This window comes from Coenobita brevimanus, chromosome 76 (assembly GCF_032717465.1).
Source record: "Coenobita brevimanus isolate Jiangsu-jjx chromosome 76, ASM3271746v2, whole genome shotgun sequence".
NCBI lineage: Eukaryota > Metazoa > Arthropoda > Malacostraca > Decapoda > Coenobitidae > Coenobita > Coenobita brevimanus.
Genome location: NC_137029.1, coordinates 23,431,152 through 23,454,166, shown reverse-complemented (window position 1 = coordinate 23,454,166; position 23,015 = coordinate 23,431,152). Strand labels below are relative to the sequence as shown.

The following is a 23,015-nucleotide window of genomic DNA, read 5'->3' as shown; positions in this document are numbered from 1 at the left end:
TCTCTCTCTCTCTCTCTCTCCTTAACTATACTCCGTTCACGTTACTTTGACTGAGATTTTCGTCCTTTTGATGCTTATTTCCTGTAGCATCAGTGCCAAAATGGGACAATAATACGGCCCTGCTTCCTTTCCACGGCACTACTTCGTGATTAGCACCAGAATCTAGTATTAGTCTCTTGTTACAGCTCAGCATTCAGGATGGAGAGATGTCAGCTTGACGCATAATTAATGTGAATAAAGTACATCATCATCATCGTCATCATCATCATCATCCGGACCTCCTTTCCCACCTTCGGGCAGAGTGAGGAGTAGCCATGTCCAGACAGCCCAAATTTACACAGTCCAATGGGCAACGCTTCCATTCACTCATCATTCAAGCCCCTGGAATCCTGGCTCTATCGTTAAAAAATAAATAAATAAATAAAATGCTGGCAAAAGTAAAGTTATAAGTAAGTCATAGATGTCAAGAGGTTAATTCCTTGATTACGGCGACGTATCTGCAATTTTTATCTTTTGGGCGGACGATTTTAGTCAGCTTTGGAAACCCTCCATGGTAAAGAGGGGTTAGTGAGGGCTTTGATTATATACAGTTAGAAGAGAGAGAGAGAGAGAGAGAGAGAGAGAGAGAGAGAGAGAGAGAGAGAGAGAGAGAGAGAGCATGGACTTTATGGCTCTCTGTGGGTGGCGTCAGTAAAATGATATACATACTCTTATTGCAGAAATTTAAGGTTAGTGGAGAGAGAGAGAGAGAGAGAGAATCATATTATCATCAAAGGTGGTATGGCTTTGACGGGACATTGTGAGGGATGCAAATGAGGACTTATGGTGATGTGGTGGCCAGCAGTACATGACAAGGATAATGCTATGTGTATTGAGAGAGGGGTGAGGAGGGAGGAGTGGGAGGAAGGGAGAGGAGAGGGAGAAGGAGGGAGATAGAGAGGGAGAGAGGGGAGAAGGAGCGGGAAAGGGGAAGGGGAGAATGTGAAGGATAAGGAGAAAGAAGGGGAGAAACAATTTGCAATACAAGGATAGTGATATGTGTATTGAGGTGTTGAGAGAAGGTGAGGGGGAGGGCATGGAAGGAGGAGAGGGAGAGGGAGGGATCAGAGGAGACGAGGAAAGAGAAATAGGGAAAAGGAAATGACCAAAGACAGGGAGAGGAAGGGAGAAAAAAATAGGAGAGGGAGAGGGAAGAGAGCTAGGGAGAGGGTGAGGGCGACCAGAAGAGAGCGAGTGGAAAACAAGAGAGTAGGAAGGGGAGAGACGGTGAGGTGAAGATGTAAGGGAGAGGGAGAGCAGAGGGAGATGTAGTTGACATGGATAGGGTGATGTGTACTGAAGCGCAGAGAGAGAGAGAGAGAGAGAGAGAGAGAGAGAGAGAGGGGAGAGGTGAGGTGAGGTGAGGGAAGGAGAAGAGGAAAGGGAGAGATACAAGCCAGAGGAAGGCGAGATGGAGAGAAGGAGAAGGAGAGGAGCGTGAGAGGAAGGAAAGGGGTAAGAAGAGGAAGCTTTAGAGGGAGAGGGAAAATGGGCTATTGGAGGGAAAGAAGGAGAGGGAGAGAGAGATGAAAGGGAGAGTTGAGTGTTAAGGGAGAGGAGGAGAGGGAGAGGAGTGGAAGGCCAAGAAGGAAATGAACTCGACCCCCTGAGATGCATGGCGTTCTCTCTCTCTCTCTCTCTCTCTCTCTCTCTCTCTGTCCGTGTGTGTGTGTGTGTGTGTGTGAGAGAGAGAGAGAGAGAGAGAGAGAGAGAGAGAGAAGTACTGCGTAGAATATGGATGTGTACTTATGTTTATATGTATCATCATGAACGTGTGTGTGTGTGTGTGTGTGTGTGTGTGTGTGTGTGTGTGTGTGTGTGTGTGTGTGTGTGTGTGAGAGAGAGAGAGAGAGAGAGAGAGAGAGAGAGAGAAGTGCTGCGTAGAATGTGGATGTACGTATATCTCATCATGAACGTGTGTGAATGTGTGTGTGTGTGTCCAGGAAGGCTTTCAGTGCAGGATTAGTAAAAACAGTTTCCAAAAAGTATATAAATTCCCGAAATAAAAGCATCCATATTTTCCCGTGTAACTTTATTTATGTTCGTGATTACTGCCATAATTATAATCGTATCGCATTTTTCACGGACGTATTTCTCTCTCTCTCTCTCTCTCTCTCTCTCTCTCTCTTGGTTAAATGGCCTGTAGTTCTGTCTCTGTCATCCAATCCTTTATTATCTAGAAAGTTAGCGGATCGAGGCTAGGTTAATTCAGATATTCAGAGAGATAGTGACCAGTTATTCGTCCCTGAGTGGTAATATGTGAGCAATAAACCCTGTCCACCTCGCGGATGTAATGCCCAATGAGCCAGATCTACTGAGTGCCTTGACCTACTTGGCCACCAGGCGTCCTTTGGGAATATATCATACTATGGAAACTGTCAAAACTGTTAAATATTTCCGTATACATTAGTAACAACGGGGAAGGGACGAAGGGAATAGGAAGAGAACAAAGACAAAGCAGAGAAGGGGAGCCAACCTTCAATATGAGTTCCTGCACAGTGAGAGAGAGAGAGAGAGAGAGAGAGAGAGAGAGAGAGAGAGAGAGAGAGAGAGAGAGGAACGTTGTAAAGAAGAGATGACAGAAAGTATTAGTCATTAAAAACATTCTTATCCCAGTGTTTGCTGTACCATTCAACAGAGAAACATATGTGAAACAGAACACTACTTTACTGTGAAAAACGCAATAGGACTAGATTGTAGAAGTAACACCAAGGCACCTATGACACACTCAGCTGAACAAAATCGTCTGAATCAGGCTGTAAAAAAAATACTGGGATGAACAATGAACACTCAGGGTCCTATGACTCACGCAGCTGAACAAAATCATCTGAATTAAGCTGAAAAAGAATACTAGAATGAAAACAGTTAACATTCAGGTTTCTATGACTATGGCTAATTTTGGTGGAGGTGAAGTTACAAGAGAAAATTTTTGCACCTACTGTTTTTTATTTTTTTTCATCGGCAGCTTTTCGTGCATAATATATAGTTTATCACCTTCAGTACAATGACGTATTTTAGTTTGTCCATTCTACTTTCAGACGATTTTATTTACCTTCACGCATATGCGTCCAGTGTCCTCAGTATAGGACGGAACTGGACATTTTCAAAGTTAATAAAGAAGGGAATCCCGGGGTAGGAACCTATGAGCTTCTCGACTATGAGCCGATAGGCGGAGGGCGGTACACTTAGTAACCTTCCAGCATAATCCCTCACGCCGGAACCCTGGGAGCTAATGGGTTAAGAAAATCTCTCTCGTACTTAAGAAATTCACGAAAGGTATAATAAGCGCTAAGGATCGATAAATCTGGCCTAAGCTGAGTAAGGTATGTGGTGGTAGTAAGACTGACGTAGAAATGACGGCATCGTAGTGAAGTGATAAGGAAACAAATTTTATTGATCATGTATTGAAAATTTTTACTGATTCTACATGGAAAAAATTTACTGATCCACATAGAATATTTTACTGACCCCACATGAAAAAAATTACTGATCCTACATAGAAAAACTTTACTCGTCCTACATAGAAAAACTTTACTCATCCTTCATAGAAAAACTTTGCTCATCCTGCATGGAAAAATTTATTGATCCTACATAGAAAAACTGTACGTATCCTTCATAGAAAAATGTATTAATCCTACATGGAAAACCTTTATTGATCCTAGATGAAAAATTTTTTACTGATCCTTCGTATAAAAGTTTTAGCGATCCTACACAGGAAATTTTACTGATCCTACGTAGAAAAATTTAACAGATCCTACGCAGAAAAATGTAACAGATGGAGCGTAGAAAAGCTGTCCTGAGTGATGACGTAATACCACTTCATGCGATATATTCGAGTCACAAATCTTATTCCGTTTCCTTTGTCCGTTAAATGAGGACAAGTGATCCTGACTTCTCAGAGGTAAACAGGTCTTGACGTCAATTGGGGATCACACCATTCTTTGAAAAGACTTATGTTTGGCATCAGAAGCCTTGTGTAACTTCCCGCTGTGCAGTTCGTTTGCATATTACTGCTTCTTGTCCCGAATATATATATATATATATATATATATATATATATATTGCTGTCGCCATCGTTGGCTACTGGCGAGTTTTGGGCAACTAGGAAGTTGAAAAGATCAATATTGATAATTATTGCAGTATCGGCATAAACCGTTTTTAAATATATAAATATCGTGTGAAGATATTTTTGACATAATATCAGGTACTTGCTGAACAATATTATGACTCCATTTTGCCATAAATTAGCAAAACAATAGATAATGTCTAAAATACCGTGAAAATATGGACGGTCTTCAATCTCTAGCTTCCCTTATTTAAAAAAAAAAAAAAAAAATGGAAGCATAGCATTGTTGTGCAAGTGTTGTATATAATGTCAAAGTAATTTTCATTCGATATTTATGTACACAATTGAGCTAATACTGCGAAAATTATCGTTGTCGATGTTTTCAACTTCTTTGTGACCCAAAACTTGCAAGTGGCCAGTTTGCATCAGTATCATACAAGAGAATATCAAGGTGTAATAGGGAAAATAAATCGCCGAGCTAGAGGTGTTACGAAATATCCCAAACCGACACGACTACCACCCTCAAGTTTTACCCGTTATCATTTGACCTTCGGCCTGATAACGTATTTCTGTTGTTTTTCATGCATTTATAAGACGATTTTTACTCCAATTAGGAAAGCCCTTTTGTAATAGTAGTAATAGTAGGAGCAGTAGTAGTAGTAGCGGTAGTTACTGTCCTTGCCTAACACTGGTCCGTCTGGCCGAGCAAACCCGTCGACCACAGGTAAGCAACCGCCTCTATGAAGTCGTCCCGTAGGGGGCAAGGGGAGCGGGGGTTAACTCTTGCCCCTTAGTAATGAAGGTGGTTATTGAAGACCATAGGTAATTCCACCAGTTCTAAAAGTCTTGCCTAAGCTGAATAGAAGTGTCTGGACGTAACAAGATTTGAGAGCAATACACGTCACCGGACTGAAGGGGCTAATGTGGTGTGGCGTGAACATCGGTGGGCTTTAACCTCATCAGTTCGACGACCTATTTCATTTTATCCAGGCCACTACTAGACGAATTTATTTAGTTTTGAAAGGCTATATCTTACTCGTCCAGTTCGAATAGTTTCCCAAAGTTGAATGAACAACGTCTGGAAATATAATAATAATAATAATAAATAGTACTAGTGGTGGTGGTGGTGGTGGTAATAGTGGTAGTAGTAGCAGCAGTAGTAGTTGTAGTAATAGTAGCAGCAATACCGGTAGTAGTAGTAATAATACCGGTGGTAGTAGTAGTAGTAGTAGTAGTAGTAGTAATAGTAGTAGTAGTAGTAGTAATAATAATAATAATAATAATAATAATAGTAATAATAATAAATAATAATAAATTGGAATTGGAAGGCTAATATCATCCACCATATTCAGTGATGAGGTATAAATGAGCACCGTCGCCCACCAGTGGCTGTATCAGGGGACGAGCTAATTAAGTCGAATTTTGCGCCCCAGTTTGCCTAATGAGTGGCTTGCTTGTCAGGCAGGAGGGACTCAGGCGCCGCGTGACTCCGCCTCATTGGTCACACGCGCTGATTAAGACCCGTAATTCTGTAACACCTCTTACTTAGCGGTTTATTTTGCGTCTTCCCCCTTCGTCACACGCGCTGATTAAGACCCGTAATTCTGTAACACCTCTTCCTTAGCGATTTATTTTGCGCCTTCCCCATTCGTGACACGCAGTTATCAAGGCCCGTAATTCTTTAACACCTCTTCCTTAGCGATTTATTTTGTGTCTTCCCCCTTCGTCACACGCAGTTATCAAGGCCCGTAATTCTGTAACACCTCTTCCTTAGCGGTTTATTTTGCGTCTTCTCCCTTCGTCACATGCAGTTATTAAGACCCGTAATTCTGTAACACCTCTTCCCTTGCGATTTATTTTGCGTTTTACATTTAGACATTCCCTTGTGTTGTTTATATCGTTTAATATCTAGTTTCCATCAGTAACATACAAAAGGTTGCTAAAGTGTAAAAAAAATAAATCGCTGCATAAAAGGAGTCACGAGATCTACTAAAAATACGACAGTGAGTTCGAAGTCGATGGTTATGAGTCGGACAAACAACCGTAAAATCTCATGCCTGGGATAGGAGGCTTCGTAGCACCTCTCCCTTGGCGATTTATTTTGCGTATTACACCTTAGCAATTTCTTGTACCGGTTGTGAATTATATCATTTTAATACCAACATAATTTACATCACTATCAGGAAGAGAATATGAAGGCGTAACGTGCAGAATAAATCGCTAAGAAGGACGCGTTACAAAATCTCCAAAGCCCCAAGCAGCGTCACATTCCCCAGGTCAGTGTAAGGGACGGTAATGCACTTAGGCGACGGAAAAGCCTTGATATCATTATGCTATGGCCTTGTTGGTGGTGTGGGAGGAGGGGGTGTGGTGGAGGGGAAAGTCAGACGAGGAAAGGCAGGAGCAGTCGGTAAAATAAATCGCTTAGGAAGAGATGTTATGGAGCTTTTTTAACCGACAGATATAAGGGTCATTGTCTTTACTGCTGTTATGCTTCTTCCCTCGGCTATACTCTGTTCACTTTAACTAGGCTTAGAATTGTCATCTCTCCATCTTGAATTCTGAGTTGTAGCAAGAGATTATCACTAAAATATGGTACTAGTCACGAAGAAGTGCTGTGGAAAGAATGCAGAGTGATAGTACTGTTTTTATTCTTCCGTTGAGCTACGAGAAGTAAGCCGCAAAAGACTATAATGCTTGTCACGAAGAAGTGCTTGGAAAGGATGCAGGATGGCAGTAATATTGTTGTACCCTGCCATTGAGCTACGAGAAATAAGCAGCAAAAGGACGAAAATTTCCACCTTGTTAAAATGAATGAACTACAGTAGAGAGAGAGAGAGAGAGAGAGAGAGAGAGAGAGAGAGAGAGAGAGAGAGAGAGAGGAACTAAAGGGGGTGACCTCGCGTGTCCTATTCCTGATGGACACACAATGGAATCACATGCACGATATTGGAAGGCATTAGGGACGGAAATGATGTCCAGTCAGTTGGTAGGTCAGGGGAGGTCATGTGTCTTTGTCGGTAGCTGTCTCTCATCATCATCATCATCATTATCATCATTATTATCATCATCATCGTTGTCGTCGTAAGTATTATCATCAGTATACTCATCACCATTACAGTTAGCATCATCTTCGTCATCATCATCATCACCGTCATCGTCAGTATTGTTATCGTCATCATCAGTATTTTCATCACTGTAACTGTCATTATCATCAGGATACATCACTGTAACTGTCATTATCATCAGGATACATCACTGTAACTGTCATTATCATCAGGATACATCACTGTAACTGTCATTATCATCAGGATACATCACTGTAACTGTCATTATCATCAGGATACATCACTGTAACTGTCATTATCATCAGGATACATCACTGTAACTGTCATCATCATCATCATCATCGTCGTCGTCAATATGTCATCATCTTCATGAGCATTTTTATCCCTATCATTGTCATCATGATCATGAGTGATATCATCATCAGCAGCAGCAGCACCATTAATAATTTTCATCTTTGTAATCATCATCATCATCATTATCATTTTCATAATAAATAACTCCGCTTTTTAGTTATCACCATCATCATACCATCATCATCATGTGTGTGTGTGTGTGTGTGTGTGTGTGTGTGTGTGTGTGTGTGTGTGTGTGTGTGTGCCGCCAGAACCTTTAAATAACCTCTCCACTCACAGCTGTAATACCAAACGCTTATCGCAGGGTTAAGTTTGGACTAAGCACCATATTCTTAACACATTTTCCTTAGCGATTTATTACCTCCGCCAAGGAGGCTGTGTGTTTGTCCGCGTTTGTTTGTTTGTTTGTTTGTTAGGAAGATTACTTAAAAAAGTTTGGAACGGATTTTGATGAAATTTTGTGGAATGATGGGCCATGGGCCAAGAAAGAATTGATTGGCGGAGATATGCTTTCTGGCTCTGCACGTTACACCCTAACGTTCCCCTGAATGGTATGGAAGTTGCTTTAATTGCCACGTACTTTGCGTGAATAAAATATAAGTGGATATGGCTGTGTGGTGTGAAGGGCTGGGAAGAGTTGTTTGGAAATTCACAAAGCCCAAGTTAAATACGACCTTAAACCTGGGACACACACACACACACACACACACACACACACACACACACACACACACACACACACACACACACACACACACACACACACACACACACACACACACACACACACACACACACACACACACACACACACACACACACTCTCTCACTTTTATTCCTACCACCACTGGCCCCCCGTCTGACCTCGGTGGGTTGGCAAGAACACTATTTACGTATCAAGAAGGAGTGGAGTGGGAGGGTGGAGAGGGAGGGGAAGGGAGGACAGGGAGGAGAGAGAAAAAAGAGGGGAAACTGAGGAGGAGGGGAGGAAGGAGGGGGGGAAGAAGTGGGCTGGAAGGGAAGGAGAAGGAGGAGGGGGAGGGGGAAGAGAAAAGAGAGGGGGGGAGAGGAAGAGGATTTGGATGAGACGAAGGGATGGCGGAGAGGAGTAGGGAAAATGGAAATGCAGTGAGGGGAGAGGGAGGTGAAAAGGGAGAGGGGAGGGAAGGCAGAAGAGGGGAAAGAGAGGGGTAAGAAGAGCGAGTGAGAGGGGGAAGAAGAAAGGTGGAGGAGAGGGGATAGGAATAGGGGTGGGTTGTGGAGTGGGGGAGGATTTATACAGGGTTAAGGGAGGGGAGAAGATGGGGAGAGAGAAGGGTAGGAAGGGAGAGGAGTATCAGAATAGGGGCATGGTGTGGGGGAGGGGGATTAGAATAGGGATTGAATGAAGAAGAGAAGGATGTCGGCAGGGGTGGGCGTGGGGGGAAGAATAGGGGAAGGGAGGACGGTTTAGACAGGTAGGGGGTCGAGAGGAGGGGAGGAGGGAGGGGAAGGGGAAGATTCCAGCAGGGGTGAGGTGGTATGGGGGAGGGATAGGGGTGAGGGAGACTGTAACAGGGGAGAGGTAAGGGGGGAGGTGAATGGAACGGGTTGGGATAAGGGGGGATAATAAGAAGGGGGAGAGATGGGGGGAGGGGGGGGAGGAAGAATGAGAACGAATGGAGTGAGCGAGATGGGGGGAGAGTGGAGGGGGTGAGGAAGGGGATAGGGTGGACAGAGAAATGAGAGGGAGGGATAGCATGGAGTGAGAGGGATAGGGAGGGAGGGGGTAAGAAGGAAGTAAGGTGAGTGGAGCGAGAAAGAGGGAAGGGGAGAGGAGTTAGGTAAAGGGGGGGACAGGAAGGGGAAGGGGAAGGGGAAGGGGGTTCCTCTCCAGTACAATATTCACCATTTTTTCTGTATTTTTCGGGTTTTATTTTGTTATCTTCCTTTCCTCTTTATTTGCCTGCCTTTGTCCCGTGGAGTTTTATACTGTCTTTTGTCTCGGTATATTGCCTTGTATTCAGGAAATTGTTCATGGTGTGTTAAAGTGCTCCCCCCCCCTTTCTTTCTGTCTGTCTATCTATCTGTTTATCTATTTATCTGTCTATCTATTTGCCCTTATATTCCCTAGCATTTGCCTTTAACTCCTTTAGTCAGAGAACCCCGTATTTGCTTCTTGCTGCTTTCAGACGATTTCATTCAGCTCAGGGGAGACTTTTCGAACAGGAGGCGTGAGATACAGCCTTCTTTAAACCCCTGGATACGAGAGGCCTTTCCTATGCTGAGTAAAATCGTCTGGAGGCAGCAAGAATACACGAATTTAACGTGACTTTTGCTGTTTCATTATTTTCTCTTTCCATCTCATCTCGTTTGTTCGCCTCCCACGTCCTTTTAACTTCCTGTTCGTTTTTCCCCTTTTCTTTTCTTCCCTTCTCCTCGTTTCCCACTTTCGTCTCTTATTTTTTCTGTTCGTTTTTCTTCATCCCACGCTCCTTCTTTGTATCCTTTCAATGTTCTTCTTCTTATTTTATATTTCCTTTTACTGCCTTTCATTCTTCCTCTCATCGTTTTATTTTTTTTCATGGCATTTCATTTTCTTTCTTTCATTCTCCACTTTTTCTTATACTGATTAATTTTCCCTTTACGTTCCCTCCTAAGTTCTTTTCTTCTGTTCTTCCTATCTTCCTTTTTCCTCCCTCCATCCTTCCTCATCCTTCCCTCTCTCTTCCTAACCCTCCGTATACTCCCAAGGATCAAGGCAGAAAATAGTTTCTATGATAAGGCCTTCAGCACAAATAACCTGCTCAAATCTCTCTGCATGCAAGAGGGAGTCGACTTTGTCAATCTGTGGGACCAGTTTTATGAGCAACATACTCTATTCCAGAATGATGGTCTCCATTTGAACTCAGTAGGAGCGGCACGGCTAGGTAGACTTCTACACGATAAAGTCGCCCTCTTCAGATCAAAAAACGCGGCACGTCCAGGAACAGTAACCTTAACGTAAATACCCACAAAGTCAGATCACCAACTGTTCGGAACGGAATTAGAGTCTGCTATGCTAACGCACGTAGTCTACGTAACAAGTTTGAGGATTTAGAATCTCTAATTTACCTAGAAAATTATGACATCATTGGCATCACAGAGTCCTGGATTAACACATCTGACCGTGACTTTCTAGCAGAATACTCACTAACAGGGTACAATATTTTCAGCTGTGAGCGACCACATCGAGCTGGTGGCGGTGTTTTACTATATGTGAAAACTAGTCTCCATCCCCTTGTGCTATCCAAACCCAGTATTACCAACATAGATGCTAGTTATGTTCAGCTAAGTATTAATTCACACAAAATAAATATATGTCTCATCTATCGTCCTCCAGCACAGTCAACTGAGACAGATGAAAAACTTTACGATCAAATTGCGGAAATTTGTTGTCAAGAGGATAGTGTAATTTTTGGAGACTTTAATCTACCGGTAACAAAGTGGGGTGAACCACTGACGGCACACTCAGGCCAAGAGCTTTATACGAATCTTCAAGAAAGCACCCTTTCTCAACACGTAGAATACCCAACGAGAGGAAACAATATCCTAGGCATCATCTTGACTACAAATGATAACCTAGTCAACAACGTTGAAATAGGACCTGAGTTTAGTTCCAGTGATCATCGAACTATACAGTTTAATATTACTACTGAAAAAGTAAAAGAAACGGAGAGCAAAGAAAAGGTCCCAGATTATCGTAGAGCTAATTTCAACAGGCTTAGAGCGCTACTTGCAACTGCAGATTGGAATCAAATGTCTGAAACCGATGACATAAACCAAGCATGGGAAATATTCACCGAAAAATTTAATGAAGTGGTAAAGTCATGTGTGCCACTACGTAACAGACGTCCAGCTGGAAATAGTAAACCAAAGTGGTGGTCCAGTGAAATAAAAAGTAACTTAATAGCCAAAAAACAGGCATACCATAAATATAAAGCTACACAAAATAATGATGATAAATTACAGTACGATAATCTACGCCGCATATCAAAAAGACTTATTAAACAAAGCAAAAGAGCACTGGAGATCCACATTGCTAATACATGCAAATCAAATCCTAAAGAATTTTACAGTTACATTAGAAAGAAAAAGGTTATGACTACATCAATAGGTCCTCTAGAAACAAACAATGGCAAACACACTGAAAATGAGGTCGAAATGGCAAACATTCTTAACGATTACATTGCGTCTGTTTTTACAGTAGAAAACACCACCAGAAACCTACTGTTACCCACAAACCAAGCAAATAGCACAGTCCTTAGTAACTATGCTATCCATAATAACGATATCCTTTCAGCCATAAATAGTACGGACATAAACAAAACCCCTGGCCCCGATAAAGTATCACCGAGAATTCTCAAAGAAGCAAAACATGAGTTACTGCTGCCACTCTCTATCTTATTCAGTAAATCATTAAGTACCGGGAAAGTTCCACGCGAATGGAAACTAGCAAACGTAACACCAATTTTCAAAAAAGGAAATGAGTCGCACCCAGGAAATTACAGACCAATCAGCTTAACATCAGTAGTGTGCAAGTTAATGGAAAAAATCATAAGAGATAAAATAGTTAATTATCTAGAAGAAAATAATATAATTAAAGACTCGCAACATGGATTCAGACATCGTCGTTCATGCTTAACTAACTTACTGGACTTCTTCCATGATGTTTACAAATCATACGATGACTCAAGAGCAGTAGATATAATTTACCTCGACTTTCAGAAAGCATTTGACACTGTCCCTCACAAGCGTCTCATGAGCAAAATAGAAGCACATGGAATAAAAGGAAAGACGCAAAAATGGTTACAAGACTGGCTGTCAGACCGAAAACAGCGAGTTGTGATAAACAGAAAGGAATCCAAATGGCGTAATGTGATCAGCGGCGTTCCCCAAGGCTCAGTACTTGGACCGATACTTTTTATTATCTATATAAATGACATTGATGAGGGTCTAAATTGTAAAGTATCCAAATTTGCAGATGATACTAAAATAACCAGTAAAGTCACTTCAAAATTACAGTGGCAGCAGTTACAAAATGACCTTAATACTTTAGCAAGCTGGGCAGAAAAATGGCAAATGAAATTCAACACAGAAAAATGTAAAGTACTTCATATTGGAAGTAACAATGTCCATGCAAATTACAAAATGAACAATATTCAGTTATCAAGTACAGACAGTGAAAAGGATCTTGGTGTGATAATATCAAATGACCTAAAACCAAGCAAGCAGTGTACCGATGCGGTTAAAATTGCAAACAAGCTAGTGGGTTTTATTGGAAGAACTTTCGAGTTTAAATCAGAAAAAGTCATACTTGCCTTGTACAACTCGCTAGTGCGCCCCCATCTTGAGTATTGTGTGCAATTCTGGTCTCCGTACTACAGAAAGGACATTGAAAAATTAGAGAAAATTCAGCGAAGAATCACAAAAATGATACCACGACTTAGAAACAAACCATATGAGGAACGCCTTGAAGAACTTAAATTATTTAGCCTAACGAAGCGCAGGTTAAGAGGGGACCTTATTGAAGTTTTCAAAATCATGAAGGGATATGACAACTTAGACATGGATAAATATTTTGATATAGACCGGTTGAGTCAAACCAGAAGTAATGGCTGCAAAATCATGGGAAAGCGATTCCAATCCCACGAAGCAAAATACTTCTTCTTTAACAGAGTTGTAAATATCTGGAACAGATTACCCTCAGATACCGTGAACAGTATCTCAATTGAGACATTCAAAAACAAATTAGACAAATATTTGCACGAAAATCCTCAGCTGACTCTTTTTCTGTCCGAATAACTTGCTTTTATAGCTACGGTACATATAAGTTCATGCCCCTTTAGTCTACAAGACACCCCGTAAACAATGTACCCGTACATAGTGTTGCATCACAATATTACACATTTTCAATTTATTCGGTGCAAACAAAGCAATATAAGCACAGATTAGGATCTGCACAGATAACCCTGAGTTAACGGTCACTACTCTTACTTTCGACCTGTGATGGGCTGTGGATCACTGAGGGTCCATGTTAGTCAAGTGACCACCATCGGGATTTTTTTAATGTACCAGGAGTCACTGCTTCAGGATGAAACTTGTGTACTTGTCCCATATGGGAGAGTTCCCTGTCTCAGTGGAGTGAACTGAGCTAGGGCCTGATTGACTGCTGCCTACCTTAAAAGCGCCAGGCAAGGCTGCCGCACCACCCCTAAACATCCACACTGTGCAGTCCCCTCGTGTCTACAGGACACCCTGTAAACTTAACATAGCGTCACGTCACGTCACGTCATTATACGTTTTTCGATTTACCCAAAGCAAGTCAGGTAATATACAGTAAGCACAGATTAGGATCTGCACAGATAACCCTGAGTTAACGGTCACTACTTTTACTTTCGACCTGTGATGGGATGTGGATCACTGAGGGTCCCTGTTAGTCAAGTGACCACCATCGGGATTTTTTAAAATGTACCAGGGGTCACTGCTTCAGGATGAAGCTTGTGTACTGTCCCACATGGGAGAGTTCCTTGTCTCAGTGGAGTGAACGGAGCTATTGCCTGATTGACTGCTGCCTACCTAAAAAGCGCCAGGGAAGGTTGCCGCACCACCCCTAAACATCCACTCTGTGCATTGCACATCCACACTGTGCACTGTGCAGTCCCCTTTTATCTAAGACACCCGTCCTATATAGTTTTGAATCCCCCCAGTGCAAACAAAGCAATATAAGCACAGATTAGGATCTGCACAGATAACCCTGAGTTAACGGTCACTACTCTTACTTTCGACTTGTGATGGGCTGTGGATCACTGAGGGTCCCTGTTAGTCGAGTGACCACCATTGGGATTTTTTTAAAGTACCAGGGGTCACTGCTTCAGGATGAAACTTGTGTACTTGTCCCACATGGGAGAGTTCCTTGTCTCAGTGGAACAAACGGAGCTAGGGCCTGATTGACTGCTGCCTACCTTAAAAGCGCCAGGCAAGGCTGCTGCACCACCCCTAAACATCCACACTGTGCAGTGTGTAGCTTCCACGTTATGTCCACAGACTTCCCATTAACTCAATGCAACCGGTTTATAATGTCATGCCGTAACTATTAGTTTATTTGTTTACTTTCTCTTTCAGGTTACTCTCTCGGGTAGCTTATAGATAAAGTATTATAGAATGTGACTTTTCCTTTCCAGTGTTTCCTATAAAATTTCCATGTCAGTTTTTCCATGCTGCATGGTGGTTTTTCTCACTTTTTCCTGGAGGGTTTGGTGGTGGGGGGAGCCTTCTTGCTTTACTATCCTTATCCTTCAACATGTAGAGTCAGATCTTGTAGTCATAGTTTTCTCTAACAAGCAGCCTCGAAAGGACCATAAGGTCTGTTGCCGTTTGCTTTCCTGTGTAATCCTGTGTAATCCTTCTTCTTTCTCCCCATCCCTGCTCCTCCTCCTCCTCCTCATGTCCTCTCCCCTCCTTCACCCTCCTTCATGCTTCTCTCGTCCTCTGCACTCAGTCCCTCTCCTTTTACCCCCCCTCTCCCTCTTCCTCCATCTCTCTCCCTCTCCCCTTATCTCTCCCTCCTCCATCTTGGCCTCTGTCTTATTCTTCCTCTCTCCCCTTCCCACCCTCTCTCGCTTTCGCCTCCCTCCCTCTCTCTCTTTCGCTTCCCTTCCTCTTCCTCCTCTCTTCACTTGCTTTTCTCTCCCACTCCTCTTCTCTCCGTCCTGCCTTCTTTCCCCTTCTCTCCTTGTCTTCATTTTTCCTTCTTCCTTCATCCCTTCACCCTGTCAACCGTCCTTCTCCTGTGCCTGTCCTCTTTCTCTCCTCCTTCTCTTCTCTTAATTTCTTTCTCTCTCTCTCTCTCTCTCTCTCTCTCTCTCTCTCTCTCTCTCTCTCTCTCGTTCATTCCTTCCTTCCTCTTCCTCCCTCGTACTCTCCTTCCTCTCTTTCCCCCCTTCCTTCTCCCCTCACCCTCCCCCCCACCACCCTCCAGTACCTTGTCTGTGATGCCTTAATAACTCCCAGACTCTCCGGCATCCTCTTTCACTGTTATCTCTCCTCCACCAAAGCAGTAATTCACTCTTTCCCGAGAGAGAGAGAGAGAGAGAGAGAGAGAGAGAGAGAGAGAGAGAGAGAGAGAGAGAGATACAGACAGATAGACAGACAGACAGGTGTTCAAGGGATTATGTACCTCCACCAGCGATGTTGGAGGAGGTTATGTATTCACTCCTGTTTGTTTGTCCACAAGATATATCAGAAACGTATTGATGGATTTCATTGAAAGTACATGTATACGTGGATCGTGGGCCAAGGAAAAGTTGGTTAAATATTTGTGATGATTTGGTTTTAAGTCCTGGTTCAGGACTCTTTTGTTTATTTGACCATAAGATATCTCAGAAACTTAATGATGGTTTCAGTTAAATTTTGTGAATATGTGAGTCATATGGCAAGGAAGAGTTCAATTTTTGGTGGAGATCTGAGTCGTCTGGTATAGGTGCTGGCGGAGGTATGCACCCTGTGAGTACGCTTAACTTGGTCCATGTTGCGCTGCATGGTGTCAGAACAAAATTCAGTTCAACCGTCTTTACTAGCTGGAGAGTTTCGTCCTTTTGCAGCCTGTCCCGTCGTTCAGTGGCAATATGAGACAGTACTACGGCTCTTCATCCTCTCCATAGTAATTTTTCGTGACTTTCACCATATTCTAGCGCTAAATTCTAGTAAAAATTCAGCATTCAAGATGAAGAGATGGGAATTTTAGGCCAGCTTAAAGTGAACGGAGTATAGTAAAAACTGAGTATGTTCAGAGTGTCTTAACCCACACAAGGGCAGACAAAAGTAAGGTATTTATGATTTATTTATTTTTGAACGATTTCTTCAGCTTAGGAGAGACTTCCAGACGGAGGGATAAGATATAGACTCCCTTCCCTGCCCGATTTCCTTGCAAAGTTAAATAATATCGTTTCGTGCCTAATTAAAAGAAGTCATTATCATCATCATTATCATCATCATCATCATCATCATCATCATCAAGAATATGGTAATGGGAGAACTAATCAACAGCCTGGCCAACATCATCATATATTTACCATAGTCCTTTCACCTTAACTTGTCCCAGATTTACGTCTTTTAGCAGCTAATTTCCCGTAGCTCAGTGGCAGAATAAGACAGTACTGTGACTTTGCATCCTCTCCATAGCACTGCTTCATGACTAGCATTATAATCTAGTGTTAATCTCTCGTTACAAATCGGTATTCAAGATGGAGAGCTGGAAATTTTTGGCCAAGTTTGAGTAAAAAGGGTACAGTAGGGAAAACATGAATATCCAGTGCACAGCATAGTGGTTGGGTAGGAGAGTGTGTAGATGGCATGTGAGAAACTGGAAGAGAGGAAAAAAATTTGTGTGGGGAAGACGTGAATATCAAATAGTAAAGTGGAGGAGAAGGGAGTGATGTGGAGTTGTGTTAGGAACTGATTGGAGACTGAGTTTTACTGATGTGCACTGAATATCAAGAAATAAAAATATCCTGCTTCTAATAATACTAAAGGCAGACATGTGAAGAAGCGGCACGAGGACCACATGTAATTAATGAGATGTTCTGTGTTGGGGAGGGGCAGTGTGCAGCGCCATGTGTAGAAGCTGCACAAGATATATACCGGCGGACAATAGGTGAATATAAGTTTATTGTCCAGCGCTGAGTAGGGGAGTGTGTGCAGCTGACATGTGATGAAACTTTTAGAAAGTACCTGAATATCAGATGTTACGTGATGGAAGTATACTGGCAAAGAAAAGCACAAATGAATATCATATGTTCGGAGTTGGTGGAGAAGAGAGTATGAGGCTAACACTTAATGATGGAAACAGCAGTAGAACCACATTAATATGCTGGAGATAAGGTTACGTGACAGACACACACACACACACACACACACACACACACACACACACACACACACACACACACACACACACACACACACACACACACACACACACACACACACACACACACACACACACACACATATATATATATATATATACACTGTATATTGCTATACCTCTCTCTCTCTCTCTGTACCTACCTACCTATCTATCTATCTATTTATTTATCTATCTATCTATCTATCTATCTATATATATATAATGTTGAGTAGTTGGGAGGGTAGTGTTCAGCCGACATATGAGCAACTGATGTGAGGTAGCAAATTGCCTTCGTTAAAGTGAAACGTGAACCTAATAGGGCGAGTTCCGATACTGTGCCCTGATGCAGGTTTTTTCCCTCAATAGTACAGCCAAGGTTTCATTACTGTTTGTGTATTAGTGTATTTTAGAGAGAGAGAGAGAGAGAGAGAGAGAGAGAGAGAGAGAGAGAGAGAGAGAGAGAGAGAGAGATTATTATTATATTCACTACTACAACGTATTCGTTTAGGTATTTCCAAACGTTTTTCTTGCACCCACGGTCGTGTCGTGTGGTGAGGGCGGGTGATATACTGTATTTTAATTTCTCTCTATCTGTCTGTATATCTTTATCTGTGTGTGTGTGTGTGTGTGTGTGTGTGTGTGTGTGTGTGTGTGTGTGTGTGTGTGTGTGTGTGTGAACAAAATAACTCAGGTTTGCAAAGGAATACAAAGGAAATCACCTAGCACCAGACGTGTTGGTTCTTTCACGGCTGTTTGGTATGGGGAAGGTTACAACTAACAATATTTTTCTGTCACTTAAAGGCAAGGATATTGACCAAACCAGGTGGAAGTGTCGAGAGTTAGTTCTGAATCCGGCCTATAATTTTACTGAACAGTAAGTCAGAGTCTCATGGTAAGGTTAACTGAAACTGTTTTTAATCTGGTTAAGACTTAACTTTGAGGAAGGGTTCAGGGCAAGACAATAATAAAAAGATTCAGTTCTGGTAATCAGTCAGAGGTCAAGGTCACAGGGCAAGGTCTTTCACTGACCCCTTCATGCAAAAGTTTTCCCATTAGAGTAATAAAATTCTCTCTTAATTACATAAACTACAAAAACACTTCATTCAATGTAATCAACCCAGTGAAACATAAGACGTTCTTGACTGAACTAATGAGTGTGTCGTCTGGCTGAAGAAGGCCAAGCACGAGAACACACATAATGGAGCACTGGACAGCACACACTACACTGAGACACCTACACACCACCAACGTTGTGGGTAAACTATGGGTCAACCCTGTAGAGGCTGTTACTTACCTGCGGTCCACGGGTCTGCTTGGTCAGGCTGACCAGGATTAAGCACCAACAGTGACGACGACGACAACAACATCAACATCAAACACCCCACAATTCTCTTCCTCACCCCGAGAGGGGGATGGTGGAGTGCAGGACAGGGCAACCTCAGCCTGCAGTCCACCGAGTTTATGTTCAGATGAGTCTGGGGTTTCAACAATTACTAGCACTACGGGACTGTACCATGAAAAATCATTAAGAAGTAAATCAATGTATGTATACAGAAAGCCACAAGTGAATCACACTGGAAACTGGTTAAGCGAAAAAAACAAAAAATCATACATCAAGGCCGCGTCAGGTCAGTAGCCAACTTTTCCTAATGTTAACAAATTGAATAAAAAAAGGCTGTGGGAATTTTGATTTGGTCGGCTAACTTTTTTCATCGTCTGCAGCACAAGTTCTGGAAATATTGCTTTTTTCTCTGAACACCAGGGACTAGGGAAGCGGTGACAGCCCGGCAGACACACACACAAAAATTCAAAGCTTTAAGATGATTTTTGTTTATAAGAAGGCGAGTGAAATATGAGAAGTGTTTTTGTGAGGGTATTAGACGGTTAATATTCTTGGGTGACGAAAGACCACACAACCCCTTCAGTACGGCGACGTCTTTATTTTCGTTATTTTTTTTTTATTCTTAGTATCTGCAGTCTTTATTCAGCTTAGGAGACACGATTTGAACTAGAGGTGTTAGATTCGGCCTCCACGAATTCCTTCCCCCGGCACTCTCCTAGGACCATCGTCGGATAAGGAAGCTCCCAAACGCCTCTTCCCTGCCGATTTATTTTTGGATATGGCTGGCTAATGTCGTTTTGTACTATATGCAGAGTATGGTGATGTTAGAATGACATACGTAACACAGAGGAGAACGAGAAGGTGCAATAAGCAAAATAAATCGCTCAGGAAGAGGTGTTACGGAGAGAATACGGGCCCTAATCTAAGCCCTAATCTAAGACTGGTAGCGGCAAGAATGAGATATAAAAAGGCGTCATCGTATGGAAGAGGTTGAGTTACATAAAACCTTCTGACTATTGCAAGTATTTAACATTTAAGATATATGTCTTTGTAAGAGGGTTATTGAAAGTTACTCTTACCCCTTCACCACGATCACGTCTCCTTTATTACACACACACACACACACACACACACACACACACACACACACACACACACACACACACACACACACACACACCAAAGGAGGCTTCCTAGCACCTCTTCTTTAACAGTATGCTTCTTTATAGGGCGCGTTTAGAAATTTGTTTGTTATTCCTGTAAAACGTACCGTACCAATATAAGGAAACTATGACTAACACAGGATAATACGGTATCAAGCGGTAATATCTAAATGTAGTGTATTAACTCTTAGGAAGACGTGCTAGAAATAACGGTACACATTTGGATAATACCCAGCAGTGTGTAAGCTGAGCTGCAATGCATGTTGATGTCTGTTTGTGTCCGTCAGTGGTAAATTCTCTACTTTTTATGTTTCAGAGTGGTGTGGTGGTGGTGGTGACGGCCAGTGTGGGTGTAGTGGTGGCGGTGGGTTTGAGGGTGGCTGGTGTGGCCTCACCGCCGCACCACAGGGGCCCAGCACGGTCTGCTACACCACACCCGGGGTCAGGTAGCCCGCCAGCAGCTGCATGAGACGCCACAGTCCTGAGGGGCGCCACTGCCCCTGAGGTAAGGGCGGCAGCCAGTGTCAGGTCACAGGTCATGACCCACCCCTGCTGAGGCTGCCGACATGACAAGTTTGACCCGACCTGACCTGGGCAGCGGTGCTGGTGCCACAAGCGCCATGGCGTCTTGTCGCCCCCGCCGTCACAGTGTGGTGACGCTGCGCCTCACGGTGGCCTCAGAGGACCTCACCAGCCCACAGGGAGAGCCATCGCCCCCGCCCAGCCATTCCCCCAGCCCCACCCTGCCGCCCCGCCCGCGGTCACACTCCCGCCAGCGGTACCCCTCACAGACCCGCCAACACCCCACCTCGCCCCTCCGCCGCACCCCCACTTCACCTCTGCCTCGCTCCACCCCTCCGCCCCTCTGCCGCACCCCTACCACCCCCCTCAGCCGCACCCCCACCTCCCCCATGGGTCGTGGCCCCAGCTCGCCACTGTGCCGGGAGCCCACGTCACCCATGGGTCGGTCCACACCCTCGCCGGTGTCCCCCAGGAGCGTGGGTGGGCGCCACTTCCGGTACGATGCTTGGGGTGACCGCGGGTTAAGGCGGCGGTCATCACTACTCACGGTGCCCGCCACACACGACCCACACTCAGACTCACACCTGCGTCTGCCACGACCCAGGTCATCATCCATCGCAGGACCACTCAGACCACCAGACCTCGCCAGGTAAGTTCACTAATCATCATTTCACCTGCCTCGGGCTCCATGAAACCTCTTTCTTAAATGATTTGTCATTATATCATTGCATATTGGATAAATACGGTACTGTACGCTCGGTGAGAAGATTTCGCCTAATATTATACCTCTTCTGTAATGCTGTGCGTCTTTTTACTTCACACACTCCTCTGGTGGGTAATATTCCTAAGCTGTGAGAAGCTTGATATGTTTGTCCATAGATGTTTCTGTTTGGTGTGTACGAAGGTAAGTGACGGACATGCCCTAAATGTGACTAAGGCAGCCCTATACCCACCAATCCACCCCGTGTGCCCACTCTCATCCACTCACCCACAACATCTGTCCAGTGGACAGTGTCCACGCACATCTCTCCCACACTACCGCGCCCATCCCTCCATGTACCCATTCACCCTCCAGGTTAAAACTAAACCTAATTACTAACGTCTTTTCAGGATTACAGTAAGTTTCATTAACCTTCCAGAAACTCATTTAATATTTGTAGGTAAAGTTTCAGGTTTCAGAGTTTTTCCTTCTTGGAGTTTTGGGTCACGGATGACACACACACACACACACACACACACACACACACACACACACACACACACACACACACACACACACACACACACACACACACACACACACACACACACACACACACACACACGACCACCTCCGCACAATTAAATTCACCGATTTTATTAGCTCTAGTATGGAATTAGTTGATTTTGACTTTATGTAACCCCTTCATTTCGAAAAGTTTCTCCAAAAATTCATGAATTCGTCGGAAAATATTGGAACAAAATATAAACCACGTCCTGGGGATAAAGAGGTGAAATTATGCCAACTAATCACGAGCTAAGTGTTTACAGTACCTGGACGAGTGAGAGACGCACCGCTATCCCTGAAGTTTAGCAAGTTACACAATGTCCCCCTCTCTCCCTTCCATCTCCTTCCCCCACTCCCCTGTCTTCTCTCTCCTGCCCACTGTCACCCCATTCCTTCCCTCCCGCTCTCTCACCCCTCTCATTCCCTCACTCACCCCTCTCCCTGCTCATCGCCTTTCTCCCACTCCGTCCCACCCATCACCCTCATCCACACTCACCCCTTCTATCTCTCACCCCCATTACCTCTCTTCCTCATCTTTTCATCACCCTTCTGTCTCTCTCTCTCTCTCTCTCGCACCTCTCACACTTTCTTACATCACCTGCTTTCACATTTTAAATTTCCCCCTCTGTTTGCTCACTCTAGCATGTCTAATTACTCTCTTCCTGGGCCTGGCGTTATGTTAGAACTTCCTACTGGCTTTGTGGTTACCTAACAAAGAGACCTCGAGCTGCCGCCTACGATTTTTAGGGGAATACTTTGCTTTGAACGTTTTTCACCAGCCTGTATACATTGTATGGACAGAGTGCGAGTCTTTATGCAGGTAAATTAAAAGTTATTGTTTCTTAATTTCTAGTAATTGAGACAAACAATGGACCAGTGAAAGGCAACGTGCTTTTAATTTAGGTTGTATACCACCACCTCACTTCCGGCCAATAATCAAAAGGCAGTTTTACTCTGCTCGCATATTGACAAGATGCAGTACGATACGACACGATACTTTAATAGAAACATCTCGCGGGTCTTGCAGGACGTTTTGCAGGAAATCTGATGCGCAATATCGATATGGGTGTAGTCTGTTTATACCTCAACATATATTTGCGTTGGTGCTTTGGTTACTTGGCTCACTTTTTGTTACCGAATATCGCTGACATCGAGCAGGAGTTAGGATTAGGGGGATTGCTGTCATAAAGATTTAAATCTAGTTTCAATAGCGAATCACATCAAGCCAGCCCGGTATCTTGGTAGTATAAACATTTTTACCCGTCT

The 23,015-nt window shown here is 43.4% G+C and overlaps 1 pseudogene; it reads left to right on the top strand.

The window, feature by feature from the left end:
- Nucleotides 1-20,580: 20,580 nt before the first annotated feature.
- LOC145408283 (uncharacterized) overlaps nt 20,581-23,015 on the top strand; it is a 116,930-nt pseudogene continuing 114,495 nt past the window's right edge.